The following is a 23,216-nucleotide window of genomic DNA, read 5'->3' as shown; positions in this document are numbered from 1 at the left end:
AATGAGGAAGTTCTGAGAGACTCTACCCACCAGGACCCAGGACCAGGACACGGGTTTCCCCTGAGGGCAATAGGCCTTGGAAACTGTAACAAAAATGGAAGAAGCAGCAGCAGCAGCAGCTAACCCTGGGTGAACTGTGAAAAGGTGGGGGAGGGTAGTCATCTATGATGGATGTTTTTTAAGCCACATTCTCCCACACGATCATTTCTGCACTCAATTGGTCCTAAGATTGTTTTAATTGCCTTAATTATAAATATTCACCTCTCTGGTTTGCAAATTAATACATAATCACTTATCAGCTCATAGATGATAGTTAATATTTACTAAAAATTAGATTACAAGATAAGTTATATGAATTTTCCATAGAATTCTTAATTACTTTTTCATATTTAAGGATTTTATAAGCTTTGTGAAGGTTACTTGTTGGTCTTTTGCTTTTTAACTTATTAATGACATTATTTAGAGACACAAAAAAGGAAAAAAATTAAAAAATGGAAGAAAATCACAAATATTTCCTTTCTCACTAGCCTCTGTGTTTAAAATGTTGGTAGCATTTTAAACTGTTGGTTGACATTAAGTTAGTTAATTCACAGTGGATTTACAAGCTTCCTGATTGTTGCTAACATGAGTAGCTGAGAACTAACTAGTTGTTGCTAAATACTGGACTAAAGATGATCGTCGACATAATAGCTTTTCGTCAGCCTTAAAGCAAGCAACGCAGAATACATGTCCACTGTCCATCTTCCCCTGGCATGCATCTTTTAGACATAGGAACACAGAACCATAGAGAGATAGGAAAGGAAAAAACTGAAACTGAAAACTAGGAAGAAACACCCTTAGATTTTACACTGGAGTGTATCCAGTAGTCAAGAACCCAGCTTAGCCACTTTGTTAATGGACTACCATGTATATCATCATCATCCAATATAAATCAATTACAACTGAACCAGCACAGTAAAACTGCCATATGGCGGGGTAGGCTGTTTAAGGCAGCAGAGCCCTGTAAGTACTTTGGAACTTTTCCAATCTAAGCTGTACAATCAAAGAATAAAGTCCATTAGATTCTCTCCCCACTATTAAAAGCCAGTGCATTGTATATATACATTTTATACATACATGGGTGTTTATGTCTGTGTGTACACATCTGTATGTGTTTGTACACGTGTGTGAATCTATACACACACACAAATGCATTTGTATAGCATACATATAGTTAAGTACATTAATACAAACCAATTTTCTAAGTCTGAGTACCAATTTTTCTAAAGGCTTTGAAGGGAGGGAGAAATGCATTTCTTTAATCCATTACCCTACAGGGTTCCCTCTAGATACAGAAGATTGTTACAACAGCAATCCGAACTCCATGGACTTCGGGCTTGTCTTTGGCCGTCTTGAAGCAAACTGTGGCATAGCTGATTTTTTTCTTTCCTCCTTCACCCACAAAAATTGAATATATCTCAAATCACTAATTATTTACTGAGCACCTCTTGTATTTGAGATTCTGTGGTGGGCTCCCTTGGGGATATAAAGAAGTGGTCAACTAGTTAGGCAGGTAAAAAAATGAACATATAAAATGGTCAAAACAAGATTATAAACAACAGTTTATATGAATAAGAGATAAAATGCCACCAAACGGTATTTGATTCATTACTAAATAAATTGGAAGAACTGCTGTTGCCACAGACCCCTGCCTCCATCCCCCACCTCAAGAAGAGAAAGACCATAGAAGACCCTGACTTGGATCTTGCAGGATGAGTCAGTTTAGGGCAAAGGTAGGGGAGGCAGGGCATGCTCCAGGTGAGTGAAATGTGAAATCAAAGGGATGTAAAAAACAAAATACAAGAAAAGAAGTGTTTAGAAGTTGGATGTCAATTAGTTTTTTATATCTAAATTATCCTCCAGTTATAGGAATTAGATTGCATTAATTCTAATCACTAATGATTCAATGGCATGCATTCTGTGATGCTGATTGAAATAAAATATCTACTAAGTACATTATCAGGGATATTTACTTGGATGAAGCAGTAAATTGATACCTTGATTATTTCAGATTCCATAGTAGCCTATGTTTTAACTTGGTAGTTCCAAGCAGATAATGAGACAGGGATAAATGTGCTTATGTTTATAGCAATATAATAAATATTGCCCTGATTCTCTGAAAGCATATTAGGAAACTTACTCAGATGTACTTTTCTTCCATACATTTTGCCAAATTAAATGCAAGGCCATTAGTGCTCATTGGCCTCCAATTTTTCTATCAGGTGCCTATACACATTCTCAAACATGACTGTGCATAAAAATTTTATGGATTTTGTAATTTGCTTTTTCTGGGGGGGGGGGTGCTCCAGGAGTCCACTGACCACATTTTGTGAAACACCAGCCCAGAAAATTGGGGTCTTGGGAAATTATCGAAATGATTCTGTGAAAAGGTCAAATCCTGGAAGTTTAATCTAAATGATCTTTATGAAAAAGAAACTCTGAAGGTGCATTAAAATCCAGTAATAGATCCGACGGAGTTCGAGTTAAGCAGAACTCCTGCTCTTGTCAGGACTGGAATTCCCAGCACTGAAGGAGAGTCACTGACATCTCAGGGCAGAACTTGGGAAGAAGCCCTCCACAAGCAAGCTTCAGTTTGGGGCCTACTGAAAAGGGTTCTGATTCCAGACAGGCCTATCCCCACCTCTCATCACTGCCCCACTTCTTTGGGAGAAACACACTAGTGACTGGCCAGCCAGTCACCGTCTATATTACGATGATCAGAGTTGACATCCTGTTACTCCTGCCATGCATTGACTGGGTAAGTTCACCTCTCCCTGTCCAAAACATTCCTCTCCCAATGTGCCCCTCATTTAGACTGGAAGAGGCTGATTAACCTCTTGGTGCTCCCTTGGGATTTTGATTCTACCCCTGAAGTCATGCTGACCATGGTATATCCAACCCCAGTCCCCATGAGCACTCAATATACGTATACTAATTACATACCGGGGTGGGCAAAAGTAGGTTTATATTTATGAGTACACAAAACACAGGCTTAGTACAGCTCTTGTAATAACCATAACCTGCCCGTCTTATTCCTTATGAACAACTACAAATCTACTTTTGCCCACCCCATACACAGAAAAATCATCACCCTGCTCGATTCTGTCCTCAAGCTGACATTGACTTTATTCATAGTTTGCCGATGAGAATATGTTCGAGATGGAACCAACTGAACAAGAGACTGTGTCTAACACATCGTGAGGAGCCAGGAGCAGACTGAAACGGAGAGATCTAAGCAATGAAAGGGGTGATCGGAAACTGTTCCCAGTGAGATGTGCAGGAGGCAGAGGATGAGGAAGAAAATGAGAAGGAAAAGAAAAAGGGGAAAGAGAAACAGAAAATAAGTTTCTTAAGTCCTTTAATATATTGTAAACTTCCCGAGTGTAGCCATTATATTTGATGGATCATTTATACCCAGGGCACCTAGCACGGTGCCTTCCTCATTATTACAGCAGCAATAGTTAATATTAACTGAATACTCACTGGGTAGTAAAATGGGAATATTTATAATGACTAATAATTATAATAGCCAAATGTCTTTGAGCTTTTATTCTGTACCAGGCACTTTGCTAAGCACTTTACATGAATGAGCTAGTTTAATACTCAGATGAGCTAGATGGCTTTGCTACATTGAACAAATTATGAAAAGATATGCATATAACCCCTTGAGTAAATATGGGATGAATAACAGCTTCTACATCGCAGTGTTTTATGAGGCTGAACTACTATAGGGAAAGTGTTAACACCTTACTGAAATGAAGTCCATACTAATCTTTAGCTGTTCTCATTGATCACTGATGCAAATACTATTATCCCTGTTTGACAGATGAGGAAACGGAGGCACAGAGACATTCAGGGGCTCGCTCAAGTTCTCGGAGCTCAGAGGTGCGGAAGCCAATATGTGACGTTAGGCTGTGGGACTTCCGAACCCACCACACTGTACGTGCTCAATAAACAGTTCCTGACTGCAGGCAGGCAGGAACGAATGAATAAGATGGGGAGAGGTGGACAGGCAGAAAAGAAGTAAGCTAGGTAGGAACTGAAGACAGAAGAACGATGAGATACTCGGGGATAAAAAGGAACAGGGAACTGATAGAGAGAGAGGAAGGGTAAGAAAGGGTAAAGGAGATATGCAACAAGAAGAGAAGTTCATTACAGGAAAATTCTCACAAAACAGAGAGGTCATTTTCTTTTAATCACAAGCTGCAATTAATTAAGAGTGGGTAAGCTGAAATATTAGAGATCATACTGAGAGAACTAAAAGCAACATTAAAGCAGAGTCACCTTGAAGTTGGGAAAACTCATTATATAACTGGGCAAAGCTAATAGGAAAAATATCTGGTGACATGGCTGCGTGATCAAAGGTTGTAATACCTCTAAGCAACAATGTTTCTAGATTCATGCACTCTGAGGAGGCTTCCACCCAAAGAGACAAATGAGAGTTGTGAATTTTGAAAGGTCTTCACAAAGGAATTGCTCACATTAAAAAAAATGTTCTGCATTAAGCAGAGTAGTGGAGAGAAAAGTAGAAAGAGAATGAATGGTTCTAGGATTGGGGAGTTTTATGAGAACTGCTGTGGAGGTTTAATACAAGGTTACCTGGAAATAAATACAACAACCAGTAGTAACTTAAACTTGTAATGACCCCAATGAACTTACATGATTTCTCTGGGTCCTTAGATGTTGAGAGGATTGTGTGAGATGTTGCTTATTAAGTGTCTGGCACAGTGCCTCATACATAATAAATGCTCATTTAATCCACGTAAGCTATTTTTGCCTGGTGCTATAAGTAGCAGGAATAGAGACTACCTATTCCCCACCCTTATAGTGAGGCAATGGTAGGTCAGATTCCAGGAGGTCAAGCAATTTAAGGGACGAACAACTGCAAAGTGGAAATCATAGGTTATGGAGTTGAGACTGGGTAATATCGGAAATGAAGCCAGGAGCTATGTAGGGCTCCAGGGAAATGCAGAGATGGTTATAAACAGAGAAGGGAATTTCTGAGTATGTGGAAGCAATACTGGCTAAGGGAGAAGAATAAAGAGTTGTTGTAAATGAGGGAACTTCAGGGGGCGATGGCCACAACTACAGTGAAATAGCCAGGAGTGGTGGAGGTACGCCAGAAGGAAAGCTTATAAATGGCAGGTGAGTGGTGAGTAGTGCTGGCAAGAGTCCTAAGGGAAACATGAGATTAGCAAGTAACAATGGAGAAAAGGTGCCTGGCTGAATGGTAGAGTGGTGGAACCAGGAGGTCTGGACCTGGAGAAGTTAAGTGTGGCTGGTTGAACAAAGAAGATGAAACTGTGGTCTAGATGGAGCAGTGAGGAGTGGATAAGAGAGCCCAGCAAAGAGCGATGAGATAAGGGACCTGGGTGATGGTAGACACAGACTATTGATAAGGAAATGAGAGATGTTCCCTTAAGACGGTGTTAGGGTGGAAGAAATAGCGTAAAACAGTGAGGTGGAGGAGATTACCACATTATTTTTTTTCCTTCCATGAAACTATGCAGTCCTGAAAGAACAGGTGTATTACTTCTATAACCATTAAAATAAACACCTTTAAAATGTTTTGATAGATTTAATGGTGATTCAATGGCATTTTCATGGTCACTGCACAGTGCAAGCCCCATGAGGCCAACAATTGCTTCTGTTTTATTGATCTCAGTGTTCTCACTGCTCAGCAGAATGCCCATCATATACGAAAATTCAATACATATTTAGTAACCACTGGGCTTAGCATTTTTAAAAGCCAGTTCCTACCAGCATTTTTGGCATAATAATAAAACAGTGATAACTCTCCATAATTGAGTATATCTGCATTCCAGGCATATGTAAATTGTGCTTCCTTCTATTTGAGACACACTTTAAGAAGAAGGTACTGGCACCCTCATTTGCTAGTGGAAGAACTGAGGATCAGAAACACAAAGTAAAAGTGAAAATCACTCATCCTCAGATTCTTACGTTTCACTTTGCTAAAAAGAGTTGTGTTAGGATGAAGAGTATACTTAGGAATTGCCAGTTCAAGGTCAGCATTCTCCACCCACCCTTTGCCATCACCGGGCTTTAAGGGGAAAGGGGACTGGACAGTTCCCATTGCAGCCCTCCACCTACCAAGACCTGCATCGTGACTGGGAACAAATACGACGTTTCACTTGACCTTGTTTAATTCGCACAGCACATCTATGACGTAGGCATCGTTTTCATAAGCAGCCTAAAATTCCAAGCTAGTAGCAAAGTTTCCAAGGTCATTCAACTAATAATTAATGAAACATTGAGCTAGGATCTAAACCTCGTTTAGTATGAAGAGACATTCTAGGCTTCTCTTTTTCCATCTTATTATAATTTCAGAATTTTTGTGTGATGCCAAACTCACCGACAGCCATGACACCCCTTGCATTCTTAGAACAAAACCCTCTTCAAGATAAGAAAATAAGGCAACTTTTAAAAATGATTTTGTTTGGCATTTAGTCTCAAGTATGTACTTTTATGTGGATAAATAATATTTCTTTAAACAGCAATGAAAAAATTAAAGTTACAACCTAAAGTAAAAACATTTCAGTATGGGTAACTTGGGTAATTAATGGCCCTCTTTTATGTTTTATAAATCTTCTGTAATGTAGAAGAACCTACGAAAATAATGAGAAGGAACGTTTTGTGGACCAGTAAATGCAAAGACACAATAAAGAGAAATGTAAATAAAATAACCACATTATTCAGTTGTGAAATATATAAGACCAGCTTTAGAACTTTACTGACATTCTAAACATAAAAATGTGGGGGAAACTATAAAATTGACTAATAATTGGCTGGTTACTTGTAGAAACTGTCTTAATTTATATTTTTATTGTTGTTTTAATCCTTTTAAGTATACTCAGTGTATTCATTAAACAGTTTAATCCCATAATTTATCATCTTCACCAATGCCACGAGTAGGATTTTTAAATAATGCTTTACATATGAGCAACGTTTCCCACAGCTGAGAAAAGATCTTTTAGCTAACACATCTGTACCCCTATAAAAATAGAAATTGGTTTGGCAAAGAAAGTGCACTCATATTAAAATATTTAAAAATAAATGCAATGCCATAAAACCTCCACCTAAGGAAAGCCATGGAGTGAAAGCCCTCATCACCCAGATTTGGTGAGGCATCGTCTACCACTCTGGTTGTCTTCTCTGATTGGACACATGCAGTAGGAAGTCTTCATTCTTAAAACACCCTTACCTGAATGTTTAGGTGAATGTACTTGATTTAGAAAAAAAATTTAATTACTCTAATAAAAACCCAGATTCGGATATACAAAAACAATTTGCCTTTAAGAAGTCATTACCAATTTCTTAAGCACTGTGTATTGTGTGTGTGTGTATTTACTGCCTATTATTTAGATCAATATTTCATCTTCTGACATAAAGGTTTTCAAAATTTAAAATTAGGTGGCTAGCTCAATCCCACACAGCCTGAATCTTAAAACTACCATTGTACTAGAAATGCCATGTGGTTTACGGAAATATGTTCTAATCCTTCCTGAGTGAAATTCTAGACAAAATATACAGTGTCATAAAAAAGCATTTGCAAATATTTGGCTTTTAAACTGTATAATTCGCCTCTTTATGTCAACTATGCAGCTCAACTATGTCTGTAAACCACACATTTTCACTGGATAACAAAATACAGAAGTACGATTCTATAAATGCAGTTTTAATATTTGTTGGCTTTGCATTTTTGTGATTTAAAAATATTAAACAATTCAATTTTGTGAAAAATAAATAAAAGATGCCTCTGTACGTTGTAGAACTACACTTCCCTCTTTGTTTTATCATATAATATACAGACAGAGAGATGTAGATAAATAGTCCTACATTAAATTTGTCCCAAAATCTTGGGATTAGGGTCAACTGAATTGGTTCTCTCATTTTATAACTAGCTCCAATTGTTTTATAATTCAACATTTTATAATGTTTGGGGTCATTAGAAAATCAAACAAAACCACATGTGCAAATGTAATAGAATTTGTTTCCCCATTATTAGTCAAGATATTTTTTGCTCCTTCTGCAGGTAAATGTGTCTTCCACAAAGAAGTTTTATTTATTTATTTATTTATTTATTTATTTATTCATTCATTCATTCATTCATTCATTCATTCATTTATTTCAGTTAACCTTACCTATAGTCACTAGCACTCTGGTATATGCAGTGAAAGTAAAATTTTCCTCAAAGGGAAAACTCAAGAACGGTAAATAAATCAATTACAGAAATTCCCATTGACATTTGCAATGTAATTGAATAAGTGCCATTTCTCCATCCTCTAAAGGAAAAAGTTAATCACACACATATTTTTTTTAGCAATTTCAACCAAATTACAAACAGCTCCAAAAGTCCCTTTTTATATCAAGCTCCAGGCGAGGAAATCCCCATGCAGGTCGCCTCCTCCATCCTTCCTCCTCCACAACTGGTGCCCTCCATAGCCAGAACTTCTATAGATTGCATTGCATACATTGCTTGCCCAGGCTGACCAATCTCCAAGGCAGGGGTTTCCCCCCCTTCCAGATACTTCGTGTTAACAGCTTGAGGGAGTTCAATCAGCCCTGCTTTGATCTCGGTTGGAACTGTAATTATTTAACATTGTTACATGGATTTCTATAATCCACCCCACCATTAAATCCCTTTTACGCCCTCATCTTCCGAGGCCTAATCTGCATCAGTACGCAAGGTTTGTCTCCTCTGCTGGTCTCATCAGGAGCCTGCATTCTCCAACATTCCAACTGACAAATTTCTCTCTCCCTTGTACCCTCTAATGAATTCATTTTCTTACAAATTGAAAACTGCAAAAAATGTCTTATGCATTGGTCTATTTTTAATGGCTCCCTATTGAACACCAGTGGCATCCCCCATTCACTGCAAACTTCATTTCTTCCAATTCTATGGAATTGACTTACTCAGGGGAGGTTTTATTAAAATAATGATAAGCATATATTTGATTTTTTAAAGGAATTTTTCTAAAAGCATACACAATAGAAAGTAGCCAGTGTTGCAATTTTTGAAAACATGGAAGGAAAGATTTGGTAACATTTTGCACTTCCTTTTTTTTAATTGAATTTATTGGAGTGACATTAGTTAATAAAATTATATAGGTTTAAGGAGTCCAATTCTATGATACATCATCTGCATATTGTATTGTGTGTTTACCACCCCATACCAAGTTTCCATCCGTCACTCTTTATCCCCCCTTTACCTTTTTCGATCTCCCCCACCTCCCCTTTCCCTCTGATATTCACCTCCCTTTTGTCTATGATTTTTTTGTTTGCTTAATCCTTTCACCTTCCTCACTCAGCCCCCTTCCCCACCCCTCTGACAGCTGTCAGTCTGTTCTCCGTATCTATGCGTCTATTTCTATTTTGTTTGCCTTTCTTATTTCTCCTTCAGAAAGTGAGCTGAGCAGTTCCGGATGGGCCATAAAATTAAAAGATAAAACTGACTGAGAATAGAAATCTCATGAGAAAAATGTGGTACGAATGCCTGAAGAAATGCGTGGAGAAAGTGCCAAGAAAAGGGGAAAAGGAAAGAAAGAAAGGAAGGAAATTCAGAACCACCTCAAGGCCCTCCAAACACCAGACAAAGGTGCCGAGAAAAGACAGCCCAGGGAACAAATGGAGATTGTGAGCCCTTTTTGAGTGATTATCCTGGACTCCATGGTTGAGACAGCACTGCTATTATATTGTCTCTGTCTCTGCTGTTTTTCTCCCCATGTTTTATTTCATCTACTTTAATAATTTAGTCCATGATTTCATTATTCATCTTTATGTCACCCTAAATCCTTAGTGGAAGAGACTGTGAGCATTATCAAGAAATGCCTCAATTTGTTTAAAAACCTAAAGTACTTTAGCACTTCATATTCAACTGAAAGTTTTACTCCAATCAAGGATGTTCAACCTACAAGACCCTGGTTTTCTGAAAAAGTTAGATATAAACTGACTCATGATTTCTCTGGCCATTGAAAATGTAAGGAAATCCAGTGGAGAAGAAGAAACGAGGTTGAAGGCAAGACTTAAGACAGAAAACGTTTCTGGCTCTAAAGTAATGATGATGATGATGGTGATGTGATTCACACTTACATCCCTCGCACAGCACTTGGGTGAGACGCTCTTCTCAGTAATTCCCTTGTGCAATGCTCCCAAAACCCTACGAAGCAGGTACGCAGCACTTCCATTTTACAGATGAGAAAGATGAAGGGGAAAAAAGATGAATTTGTCCCAGTTTACTGAGCTGTTAAACAGAGGAACCAAATGCAAAACCATTTTTCATCTCGGATTGTCCCCCCTACCGCCCCTAGAAGCTTGATGTGCTAGCAGCATGAGACTAAGTAAACTACCTCACTACCCTAACACGTAACATCCTCCCCTATAAACTAGGCAGAGCCTCTTGGGCTTGTGACAATTAAAGGAGGTAACTAGCGAAATCCCTTCATGTAGTGCCTAGGGAAAAGGAAGCATTCTTTAAAGGGATGTTGCCATCCTTCACAAGAATCTGAGCTGGGTCACTTCTCGGCTATATTACTAGGGACAGGATGCTCAATAGATGATAGCTGTTATGACTTATCATCTGTGTTTTCCAGGAAAAAAACCAGACAAATTAAACACATTGTAGTAACCAAAAAAGTTGGGCACTAGAAAGGGAAGCTTTAGATTTTACAAAAATTTTACTGAAGTATAAACTAAGTTTAATAGGTTTAAAGAAAAGAAAACATTTTTTCCTCGCTTGTATTTTAGGGAAGGAAGAAGACAACACTCAGTTAGGCAAAGGGATGTCAAAATATGTCAGCAAATAACAGGTGCCATAATAAAAAGATGTTCATTGCATGGAAAATAGAGAGAAAGAAGTAAGATAATGAGCACAATCTCTGGGGTCAAGTTGCTTAATATTTATTTCATGATTATTTGCATTATGACCTTACCTAGTATTCTTCCCCCATTGGTCAAGAGGAAAACAATATTCCTAGAGTCATTATGAGGGAAACCCTTGAGAATCTGTTTGCTCTTATTTTCCCAAGCCTACAGTAGTGACTGGCACATGGTAAACTCTCAGTAAATATTAGTTACTAGAGCTGCAAATGGAAAGGGGAAAGCTAAAAAGTTCACAGGAGAGGAAAATCTGCCCAGAGAAGAGTTCAAGGACCTCCACATTAATTCTAAATGGGTTTTGTTTTGATCATTTCAAGAAAACAACACTCTGGAAAAATAAATGCTTTAGATTATCTCATTTACTGATTTTACCTTTATTGGTACTTTTATTTCTATGTTTTATGATTTTTAAAAAAGAATGTCAATGAGCTCAATGAATGAAATGTCATGAATTATACAAATATAATAATATCAAATGCCCAAAGGGAATCAGAAGTATTAATCTCATGTACTTTTAAACCATAATTAAAATATTTCACGTTTTTGTTATATATGTACATTTTAATTGATTTATTATTGCTTTATTAAAATATCTGATAATTATATTTTCATTTTATTATGTTTACCTTTAAAAGTAAAAAGTGCACCCTGGCTGGTGTGGCTCAGTGGATTGAGTACCGGACTGAGAAGCAAAGGGTGGCCAGTTCGATTCCCAGTCTAGGGCACACGCCTGGGTTATAGGCCACGTCCCCAGTAGTGGTGTGCGAGAGGCAACCACACACTGATGTTTCTTTCCCTCTCTTTTTTCCTCCCTTTCCCTCTCTCTAAAAATAAATAAATAAAATCTTTAAAAAAAAATAAAAGTAAAAAATGAGTTACATCCAGAAGGTGAAGTTAACTAACAATCTATTTAGTTTTAAAATGTGCTAAAATATTCTACCATATATTAGTCATAATTAGCGGCATGAAATGTTAGCCTTAAGTTATATGAGTTCTTAAAATAATTCAATTCCATTTTCCAGACAGAAAAACCTATTTTATAGAAAATTAATTTTGCCACACAATCATAATTATGATTTTTAATGAATGAATAATTTGGGCTTTTCAAAAATATCTAGTTCTTTAAAATCAAAGAATATTTTCCTACAATACATATCAATGTGAATAAAAGTACTTTTTATGTGGTTGAATGCTTTATAAAGTGCCATATTTATATTCAAATGGGATATAAATGTAATGATAATCATTAAATTTAATGACTTAAAATAGTTAAAATATTTTTTTCACCATGAATAAAGCATTTTTCCTTGCCGAATAAAAATGAAGGTTCATTTTGTTTATGCAACCGTAAGAAAACTCTTGCTTTTATATTGCTCAGAAGAACGCGTGTGTGCGACCAACATTCAGGGCAGACGCTCCGAGACCGAGCTGTCCTGCCTGCTCCCCAGATGACGGCTTTCCTGTGCTAGGGTTTCGGTGCGAGGAGCCCTCCTTCCCCCTTCACCACTTTCCAACCATGTTCAGAGAGAACATAAACAGTTATTGATGATGCTGGCAACTTTCACTGCACCCAAATCTCTAGTGAGTTTGGATCAGAGCTACTGCAATAGGCTATTACCTAGGTATCTAATGCCAGTCCCTGAATGATCCCCGACCATGATTTACCCTCTGTATCAATGCCCAGTGGATTACACTCCCTCTGCCTGCAATGCTAGTGGTCTTCTCTCCTCTTCTGTTTTCCATTGGTACATGTTTCCATGCTCACAGAGAGGCCTTACCTGACCTCCCAAGCCTGAGACAGGTGTCTCTCCAGGCTTCATTTATGATCTTCCATAACTTGTGTACCTCCATTCATCAGTTTATGGTAAAATATGTTAGCAAGAAGCTATGCCACTCCCTCTTGAGATCTTTTCCTTTATTCCCCCCAAATTTTGCAAGAACCTCCATTAGCATAATGAGAATGTCTCACCACCAGCACCAGCAACCCTTCCCTTCTCCCTCAGCAGTCTCCCCACCGCCCCTCCTGCTTGGTGGTGGATGACCTTCCTCACTGTCTGCTACCCCTGCATGCTGTACGCATCTCTACAACGAAATCCACAGCAATGTCCTCTATCTCATCATTTCTCTGCCTTTGACTTTGTGCTATGAGCTTTTTGAAAATAGTCTGAGTCCAAATTATCTTTTTATCCTGAGTCTAGCACACAGTGAGTCCTCAATAAATGTTTGAACTAATTAGTTTTATGAATTCAATGTGGGACTGCAAAGGTACAAGAGATGAAGTACAAGACTTGGCAAGCACATGCAAATTATATTTATAGGCAAATACATTACAAGCTCTAAGTATCAATCTTAGAAACAAGGTTAGGAGTTTGTTATAAAGGCAAAGATATAATAATCCCCAAGGCCCAAACGTAGTCCTGGGGTTAAAACAACAACAAATATAACAACAGAAAAACATTAGCTGCTGTCAGTTTGGATACTGTAAAGAAAGAGTATCTCTAACCTATATCAAATTTATATTATATATTACTTTCAAATTTAGATATCAATCGCACTAAAAGTGATAAATCTCACAAAACTCCCTACAAATTATTAGGTAAACCAGCTATTGGGAAATAAAAGTTGAAAGGATAAAATTTAAAACCAATGACAAAAATGTATTATGTAAAATCTGAAGATATGATAAGGGCAGAAAATAAAAAATAACTTTGAAATAATTTATAAAAGTTAATGGGTAGTTGGTTCAGAATAATTTAGTATGAGAGTACAAATTTCTTTGGAAGCATATACCTAAATCCTAAAGTTTGAAAGATTCTTCTTTTTAATACAGCCTACTTTTATTGTGATTACATATGCATAATATGAAATTTACTATTTTAACCACAGTACGATTTACAGTTAGTGGCACTGAGGACACTTACAAGGTGGTGCAACCATCACCTCTATACATTTTCCAGGCCTCTTCGCCACCCCAGACAGCAACTCTATACTCATCTGAGAATAGCCTTAATGCAAAAACTTTCAGACCTGTCACATTTGATCCTCCTAAAAAATCTACTAATTAATTTACAATAGATTTAATTAATCTACTAATTAATTTCCATCTACCTGTTAAAGCTATTCTAAGAATGCTTCAGAGTAAAAGATTGTTAGGTAGAAATAAGAAGTAAATGGTTTTAATGAATAATTTGATTAATAAACAGATTCACAGAACCCAAATATGTTATATATTTATTTATCAAAAACACCTCAACCTGGACCAAATGGTCCAGCTTCTGGTATAGAAACTCAACTGAAATAGTTCGAGTTAAAATCACTAATATCTGCATGGCACTGAATTCAAGGAAATTCTCTAGGTCTCAGTTATGACCTCTCAGAAGCATTTAACTGAGGTATGACTCCCTCTTTCTTAGAAACTATTACATGAACTCAGTGTCTGGGCTTAACAACAGAATGGAGTGGATGGGGGAAGAACGAGTTAATTATCCAATCTGAGCAATAGAGAAAAGATAGACTGGGAATTTTAAAAAATGCTCCCAGGACACATGGGACTGTTACAAAAGAATCAAACATGTATGCCTATGATATTGAACCTGAATCTATACAAAGATCTCGATTTAACTACCAGTTTAAAAGAAATGTGGGCAGGAAAGAGAAGCATGTTATGCAACACCACTAGTATGTAATCCACCCGATCTAGAATGTGAAAAATAGTCCAGATACATGTCAGTTTCTTCAACAAATAAGTGGGAGAGAGGAGTTGAAAGGAGAGAGAGACTACTATCTATGCAAAAAGACTTAAGAACACTGTCAACCAATACGGGAACCTTGTTTGGATCCTGATTCCAACAAACCAAATATAAACACTTTTTTTTAAAGATACCTGGGGAACTGGAAGATGAACTGAGTTTTAGATATATTAATTAGTGTATTTTATGTGTTATAATGATATTGCTGTTATGTTTAAGACAAAAGTTCTTATTTATCAGCAAGACACATCAAAGCTATGGGTGAACTGACATGATTTCAGCAAGTTGCTTTAAAATACCACCCCGCAGATTAAGAGCAAACTGATAAAACCTGATTGGCAGAATGTTGATAACTTTTGAACCTGGGAAATGGCATGTGGAGATTGACCATCCTCTTCCCTCTTATCTTATGTTTGTCTGAAACTTTGAACATTAAAATATAAAAATAAAAAATAAAAAATTCTTGTTCTTCAAAGAAGTCATTACGCACTTGCTTTCTACCAGACTATCCTAACCCAACCCCTGAAAATATGGTTTTATGGTATCACATATGTTTCTTCTATAGAAAAGCTATCACAAATGCAGTATCAAAAAAAAATCATTATCGCAATTTACATTGTCTCAGGAAGCATAAACTCTTAGGCAGAAACCACTCTGGCTTATTTGCTATTTCACATTCTAGAGTCTGGCACAGGGCATTGCATATAGTTGATAGTTGAATAAATAAATGTTTGCCCCAAATAACCAATTAATCTTGAATGCAGTGTACCCAATCAGTAATAGCCTTCTAGTTCCAATTTACGGTCCGCTGATAGCAAATATACGTGTCTCTATGTACTTGCATTTATTTTCCATATTTTTAAAGTCCTTCTAATGTATGTCCCTGTGCTGGTCTTATCCTTCTGAGCCCAATTAAGTCTTTTTTATAAACCAGACAAAATAAAAAAAATAATCACAAAATTTAAAGTTTTTACTTCTTTTATACTTCTGGATACGAAAGTCAATTATATTTTTAGGTGTCTTTTTCAGGGTACAATGCTGAGTCAAGGGAAACAATCAATGTCCATAATCCTTGTTCCCCCAAAATATCTCCTGCATTCATTTTAATGAGAGGCTATAAAAGCGAGAGTAAAGATGTGTCATATATCAATGCAGAACACAGACTGGTAGTGGCTTCCCAGAGCGCCCAGCTGAGAAGAGTTCTGAGCTGAACTATGGCTCAGTGGGAAAGCGAACAGAAGTTCTATTACTGGACACAAACAAAATGAGTAGTTCATCAAGATAGCCAAGCAATGGCATTCTTTTTAAATAGCAATGTTAGCATTACATTTTAACTTATCATATACAGAAGCATATTTAATAATCAAATTGACTATGTAGGACCTAGACTATGTATTGGTGTATGGGCCATTGGTCGGTGTTCCACTTACATCAATGACAGCCATGGACTCAAACTACAGTTTATAGTTTGTTTCATTAGAGAAGAGCGAGGATATAAAAGCCCTTGCAAAACCATCTAAGTGCAGTTTCTTTTAATATTTTTTATTCTTTTTAAAATTATTTTATTGTTGTTCAAGTACAGTCATCTGCATTTTTTATGAGTTCCCCCTAATTCTTCAAAGTTGCCTTGTCCATAACCTAAAATTTTTTTAGTGACTTTTCCTTATTTAGTATTAAAGGTTTCAACATCTTTGACACCTTGACTATATTTTTCCCCCAAATATATTTCAATGGTTTAGACAATATTTAAAATCAATGAAAAATTACAGTAAGAAGTATAGTTTGCAACCATACAAGTGATGACTCATGATTTCTTTTCAGCTTCAGGACTCTGTATTAAGTTTGCTAGGACTGCCATAACAAAGTACCATAACCTGGGTGACTTAAATAACAGAAACGCATTGCCTCACAATTCTGGAGGCTTCAAGTCCAAGATCAAGGTATCCGTAGGGCTGGTTCCTTCTGAGGCTGTGAGAGTGTCCTATGCTTCTCACCTAGCTTCTGGTGGTTGCCTGGCCATCTTTGGCATTCTTGGTTTGTAGAAGCATCACCCCAATCCCCACCTTCATCTTCACATAGTTTCCTTCTTGTGTACTTGTCTTTCTTCAAATTTTCTCTTCTTTTAAGACACCATTCATTTTGTTTTAAGGGCCTACCCTACTACTTTAGCATGACCTTGTCTTAACTAACTACATCTGCAATGACCCCCATTCCAAATAATATTCTCAGGTACTAGAAATTAGGACTTTACCGTCTGAATTTTGTGGGGACAAAACTCAACCCCTAATAGCCTCAATTAGTAAGTTTTAGAGAAAGGATGAAAACTATAGTTTAGTCAAGGGGGCTTTTACTGTATTCAGTTGATTAATGAACTTTGCCATAGGAGCTGGGTATAGAACAAGAAAAAATAGTTTGTCATATATTTTTCTGGGATCATGACATATTTACAAAATTTGACATTGTATTCATTTTCCAGCATGGTGGTCAAGGGAAAAGATCACTGCAAAGTAAGGTCCAAAGAAAATTAATCTCAAAATCATTATCCTATAACTTGAATCTCTCTATTAAACTTATGAACACTAACTAGGTGTTTGCAAATTCTACAACTAGTTATCTAAATATCCTTAATTCTCATTCTTATACAAATGAGGAAGTACAAGTAATAATAATAATCAAATTGGTACATTTTATGCAGCTCTTTATAACTCAAGGACATCTTTTTCCAAACCATAAATAAGCACTTTGTGTTCAATCTATATTTTTTTTAAATTTTGGTTGGGTTTCTATGTGCCTTAATTTTATGTGAATGCAAACTGAAGTAAGGGAATAAGATAAAGAGAACTTTTTTACTCTGTTTATGTGGTATTCTGTTCTACAATGAGTAAGGCTTTCATCTTTTAATCCGATATCCACTTAACTACACTATAGAAGATTTATTTTGACCCCCTCTTGTGTCATAAGGAGCTCAAAAGTCTGTAGCAATTTTTGATACTTTGTTATAATGTTTTTCTGACCCCCCATGTCCTCCCCCCACTCCCTCTCTCTCTCCTCCCTGCCTCATTTTCATATGGACACAAAGCTTTGGGATAAAATGATGGTTCATTATAGTGGTACAGAGCTCTTATCTTCATCCGGCAAGAGTCATTTCCTTCCAAAGATTGAAATGCAAATGTGAAAATTAATGATAACTGCATTATCTGATAGCAGAGATAATACCAATTCACTGTCAGAGTAATACACAGTCATTCTACGATTTCCTCCGCTTCTCACAATATTCTTCTTACTGTCAGACTATATCTATGGTTAACTATGTTTCATAGGTTTCTGTTAATTTACTTCAAATGGCATTTCCCAGATCTTATATCTACCACATTTTCCCAATCAAAAAGGAAACGAAATCAGAACTGTAATCTCCAAGCCCTTCTTTGGACTAACTAGTAAGGAGAAAAAAAAAATACTGTATCATTAGTATGTGCTTCTACTTTACAGGGGTCTTCCAGCTACCATTCTACTTTATGCAAAACACGCCGCATCTTCTTAGTTTAATTTAAGGCACAGAGCAGACCCAGCCCAGCCATCTGCATGCATCCGTAATGCTGAACAGCAACTGAGGGAGGTGACTTACTTATGACTCCTGGGCCAACACCTAGTCCAGATGCAACAAGTACGCACATCTGATCTTATGCGAGACAACTCTTCCTGAAAATGTATTTACACTCAACTTTCTTTAGCTGAATTATGTTTCAACTCTAGCTGAATAGAACATAGTTAATATCATCCTATGGTGACGCCTACATAACAAAATTTCTTTGCAAAGAAAGGTAATTCACTGTACAAATGGTTAACGAGGGCTTGTCATCTACAAGGCACTGCCATGGATACTAAGGCACAGCTGCCACGATGATACTAAAAGTAATATTACCAGCTATTTATTGAGCATGTATAAAGCTTTGAGCTTTATGTTTTACATAGAAAATGTCATTAACGAGGTAGTTATTATTATTATTATTAACCTCATTTTATAAACAAGGAAACTGGGGCCTTGGTAAAATAATAACTTAAAGTCATATGATCAATAACTGACAGCATCATAATATAAATGGAAAAACATTTTTGTTTTTCTTTACTTGTTACACTGCCTAAAAATAAGTTACCTCTGACAGAAAGTCAGATTTCCATTTACCAATATAGAACAGTGATTTTTCAACTAGTGTGTCATGAGAATTTTTAAAATATGCAATACCTGACTACTTAGTCAGGGGCACCAACCTCTTTTCCCTGACACTGTCAAACAAACAGAAAAAATGGCAATAGCCAACACAAGAGTCATCCAGTGTGAATGAATCAAAAGTATACCTTTTTTGGGGGTCAGATCAGCAAAATAACTTTTGCTAATATATTTTTAGTAATTAGTTTATGTGTGCCATGAGATGAAAAAGGTTGAAAACTGCTGATCTAGAAGCAAGTTGTAATATTCTATAATATATGATATAAAATTATTCATAATTTTATTCTACAAGTTGTAAAATTCTATAATATATGATATAAAATTATTCATAATTTTATTCTACTAGTTTACCAAATACTCAATTCGGGGTCTAAGTTTCTACTTTATTTTGATTAAAATGCTCCAAGTACTTAACATATAAATACAAAATCTATTTAAATAAAAGTACATGTTTATCTTGAAAAGTTCATGTCAAAGAATCTAAATGACTGCTTATTCAAAATTTTATATCTGTATATATTTTCATTAATACATACTATTTGGGGTACATGTACTTTTTTGTACAAATTGAGGACTGTGGTATGTTCCTTTATTAAGCTCCTGGAAAGTTCAATTATAGCTGCTGTAAGTCTGATGGCAAGACCTGGATTCACTCAGTATTAAACCAGAGAAATCAAATCAGTCACTATTTCCAACTGTAAAAAGAAGTAACCACGTTTTTAATAACATAGCCTAGAGAGTTAGCATTCTTAGGAGAGCTGATGTAAGATGTGACTTTTAAGGTGCCCATTTCATGGAGGCAAATCATGAATTTCTAATGACTTTTCTGAATTCTCTCCCCCAAATCTCCTTCTACATCAAATGTAATTCCAAATATTTTTCTTAAAGGAGAGAGCCAGAGATGTAAACGTTATTTTTAAAACAGGGGCAGTGCTCTACCTGTCGGCCGTTATGAGAGGTCCTAGTGAGGGAAGACCATTCACATCTGGCAAATTCCATGCTCTTCCAAGCTGTGTGCTAGATACTTTCTACACATCATCCCTTTCAAATTTCACCCCCATAATACTGTTTCAAGGTAGTTGTTATTCTTTCCATTTTAAAGATAGAGAAACTGTGGCCCCGGTTGTTTAAAATGCCTGAGGTCACTAGGCCCCAAGTGTCAACATATGATCTCAAATGCAGATGTGTCTGACTCTATAATTCGTACATTTCCTTTAGAAAATAGTTTAGACCCTTCTCTACTTCCTAGCTTGTCATGCTTAATTAGTGCATCAGTGACCTAAACAACACATGAATAATTAAAAGAGGTTAAAGGAGAGAAATGGAATCAAAAAGAGAGCAGGCAGCATTATGCTTTGCCTTTGGACTTCTTCCTAGCAACTTTCACAATAATTAGTACATAATCACTGCTTATTGAATAATTAAATGCGTAAGAGTATTTGGAAACTGAAATACTGCAAGGGTGATAAAACATGAAACTTATGAGGGTCATGAAAGAAGAAGAGAAGAGGTACTTAATGAAGGCAGAAATGATATTAAGCAAAGTAGAGACAAATATAGATGAAAAGGAAGAAGATCAGAATACAAGTACCTATGAATTAGATTCCAAGCAAGGTTGTGTCAGGAAAAAAATTTTAAGAGCAAGAAAAAACCCTAAAACTTGAAAGTTAGACATACTGAAATAATGAGGTAATGACGTTTACATTGTCCTGAATTGTACTAGCTTACTGCAGGGCTAGCTGTCCATTCGAATAGTGAAAAATGCGTAAGAACTTGACAAAGATTTAAGTAAGTCACACATAATTAAACATGAAAGAATTTTACCACAGGAAGGTGTTCAAACATAAGATAGATTGTGTAAAAGTTGTTTAGGTTCCACGTGATCACAGGCATTCACAGAGATGCGAGCAATTACTAAGTGTACCCTTAGGTAAATAACAAGGGAAAAAAAGTTTGCACGGGGGAGTTTGCATTTGATAAAAATAGGACACGTCAGATAGGAGTTGATTCATTACTGAATTGAGCCATTGAGAAAGGTTTTGGAGCCGTCTTCAATCAAACTCTAAAAATAAGGTAAGCCCTGATGTGTCTGAAATGATGTCAGCTCTATGCCTCAAATTCTTTAGATAATTTCCTTGTCCTATTACTCTGTCTAGTTTTAGAGAAAATTGTCCTTAGAGTGACTATCAGAATTGGGTGGGAGGGCCTTAAAATCAGGAGGCCTTTAAATCAGGAGGCCTCATTACCTCCTGTCTTAAACAATAATTGCAAACTAGATGCCTAGCGGTACAGAAGCTAACCCTTTGTGGTGTCAGGTATACCACTGCGGGGCTTCAAGAAATGCTGGAAGAACTTTAATAGGACCTGCTTCAAGACCCAACAATTCCAAAGCCATAATAATGGTGATTAGCATTTTACGTGGATGGTCTAATATCCTCCTCACAAAACCCATAATATTATTCCCTACATTTTACAAATGAGGATATAGGCACAGAGAGAATAAGCTCATTGCTAAAAATAGCCCAGCAAAAAAGTGGCAAATCCAGAATCTGAACCTAAACCCTTAGAATCCAGAGACCATTTTCTAACATGTTTGGAAATAGCCACTAAAACCCGAACCATTTTATCTCAATGAAGTTGGAAAATATCCATAATATTGTGCAAATGACAAAAATCGGGGTAAAGATGTTGATGCCCTCTCCATTTATGCGACAGTGAAACAACAAAATCATCCTTTATACTTTCTCCTGATTGAGGGAAAGAAATAAATATTCCACCTTAAAAAATAAATATCCAGCAGTATTTTTTTAGGAATGAACTTCATTATTCAGAAGGTATAAAATAAACTTTTTTGTTAAAAAATGTTTCATCGATTTTATAGTACACACAAATTTTTTTCTCACATACATACCTGCTTGAAGACATATTTTTAAAGTTTTTACATATTCATATGTGCACAAAAAATAACATTTTCTCCAATGTCAACAAAAGAAAATTCTCATTAAATCATCTAAATTAAATAAATTTAACTTAAAAGTGAAAAATTTCATCCTGAATGACAATATCATGCTCCTCAGTATTTTTTCTACTTTTTTTTAATCAAAGGAATTCTTCCCTAAATTGAGAAGACAAAAGCATTTTCCAATAAAGTGAGAATGCCAGAAGTCTACATTTTCTTTTAAACTCTTAAACTGTGGTATTATTGTACTTTAACTATAACTGGAACCTAATCAACAAAAGGAAAAAGCAAGCAAAATATAACCAGAGACATTGAAATTAAGAACAACCTGACAGTGACCAGAGGGGAGGTGGGAGGGGATAATGGGGGAAGAGTTTTCAGGAACAAATGTGGGGGCCACATGGACAAAACCAAGGCAGGGTGTGGAAGCAAGAGGGGGAGGTGAGTTTGGCTGGGGTGGGTGGGGGTAAATGCAGACAAGTCTAGTGGAACAACAATAAACTCATTTTTTAAAAAGAAACATAAATATAATACATTTGGACCCAAAGTCATGTGTTACATGCTATAGGAGACAGAAAACAAATGTTGGTGTATATCATGAGTAACATTAGAAATGATGTCATAATAGTCAGATATATTGTATCTTCATTTTTGTTTGCATTATATTTTCCAGCTGCTGATTTCAGAAAGTTACCACTGGAGTCCCTCTCTTCTTCATCCACAGCAGAGAGCAGTTTGCAAAGTCATGCAGGGGTGAAATGTGACTGAAATATAGGGATCGTTCTTAATGAAAAATGTTACTGTTTTGGAAATTATGGCTAAAACTATTTTGAAACTTACTTGTGGCCTTAAGTTCTATGACATAGTGGTTTCCATTTATAAATATACCATCAGTTGTAAATTACTTTGGCTCCAAATATAAAGTTTTTTTTCACAGGGTTTTTATGAGCTATATATATTTACATAAAATTTTATTGGTGTTTTGGAGTATTTTGACCAGTTTTTGTTTTTTCTTGAAAGATTAGATGTCAAGATCTTTAAAATTAAATTTAATTTTCATTTATAAAAATGAAAATGTTGCCAAAACTCCCCTGAATCTAAGGGGGGGGGGTACCTGTTGGTATTTTCTAAACTTCTACATACATACTGAGATTCAATCTATGACTTAAAATCTTACTAAAATGAAAATATTCTGTTGGAGTATTATTGTTTGTTTTTTGTTTTTAAGCTTTAAAATAATGCCCAGTTTGAATGTAGATAAAGCATAAAGATTTCTGGTCAAAGAAAAAGCAAGTAGAGTTGACTAATTCTCACATGAGTATGAAAGAAAACAAAATGAAAATTT

General features: G+C 36.2%; 1 protein-coding gene across 2 annotated transcripts in view; it reads right to left on the bottom strand.

Moving 5' to 3' along the window:
- The window catches only part of ZFPM2 (zinc finger protein, FOG family member 2), a 440,007-nt gene that overhangs the window by 303,299 nt on the left and 113,492 nt on the right, over positions 1–23,216 (bottom strand). The gene's annotated exons all lie outside the window — the stretch shown is intronic.

The sequence above is a fragment of the Phyllostomus hastatus genome, unplaced genomic scaffold (genome assembly GCF_019186645.2).
Source record: "Phyllostomus hastatus isolate PE091 unplaced genomic scaffold, TTU_PhHast_1.1 phas_scaffold_21, whole genome shotgun sequence".
NCBI lineage: Eukaryota > Metazoa > Chordata > Mammalia > Chiroptera > Phyllostomidae > Phyllostomus > Phyllostomus hastatus.
This window is presented reverse-complemented; position numbering and strand designations above follow the sequence as displayed.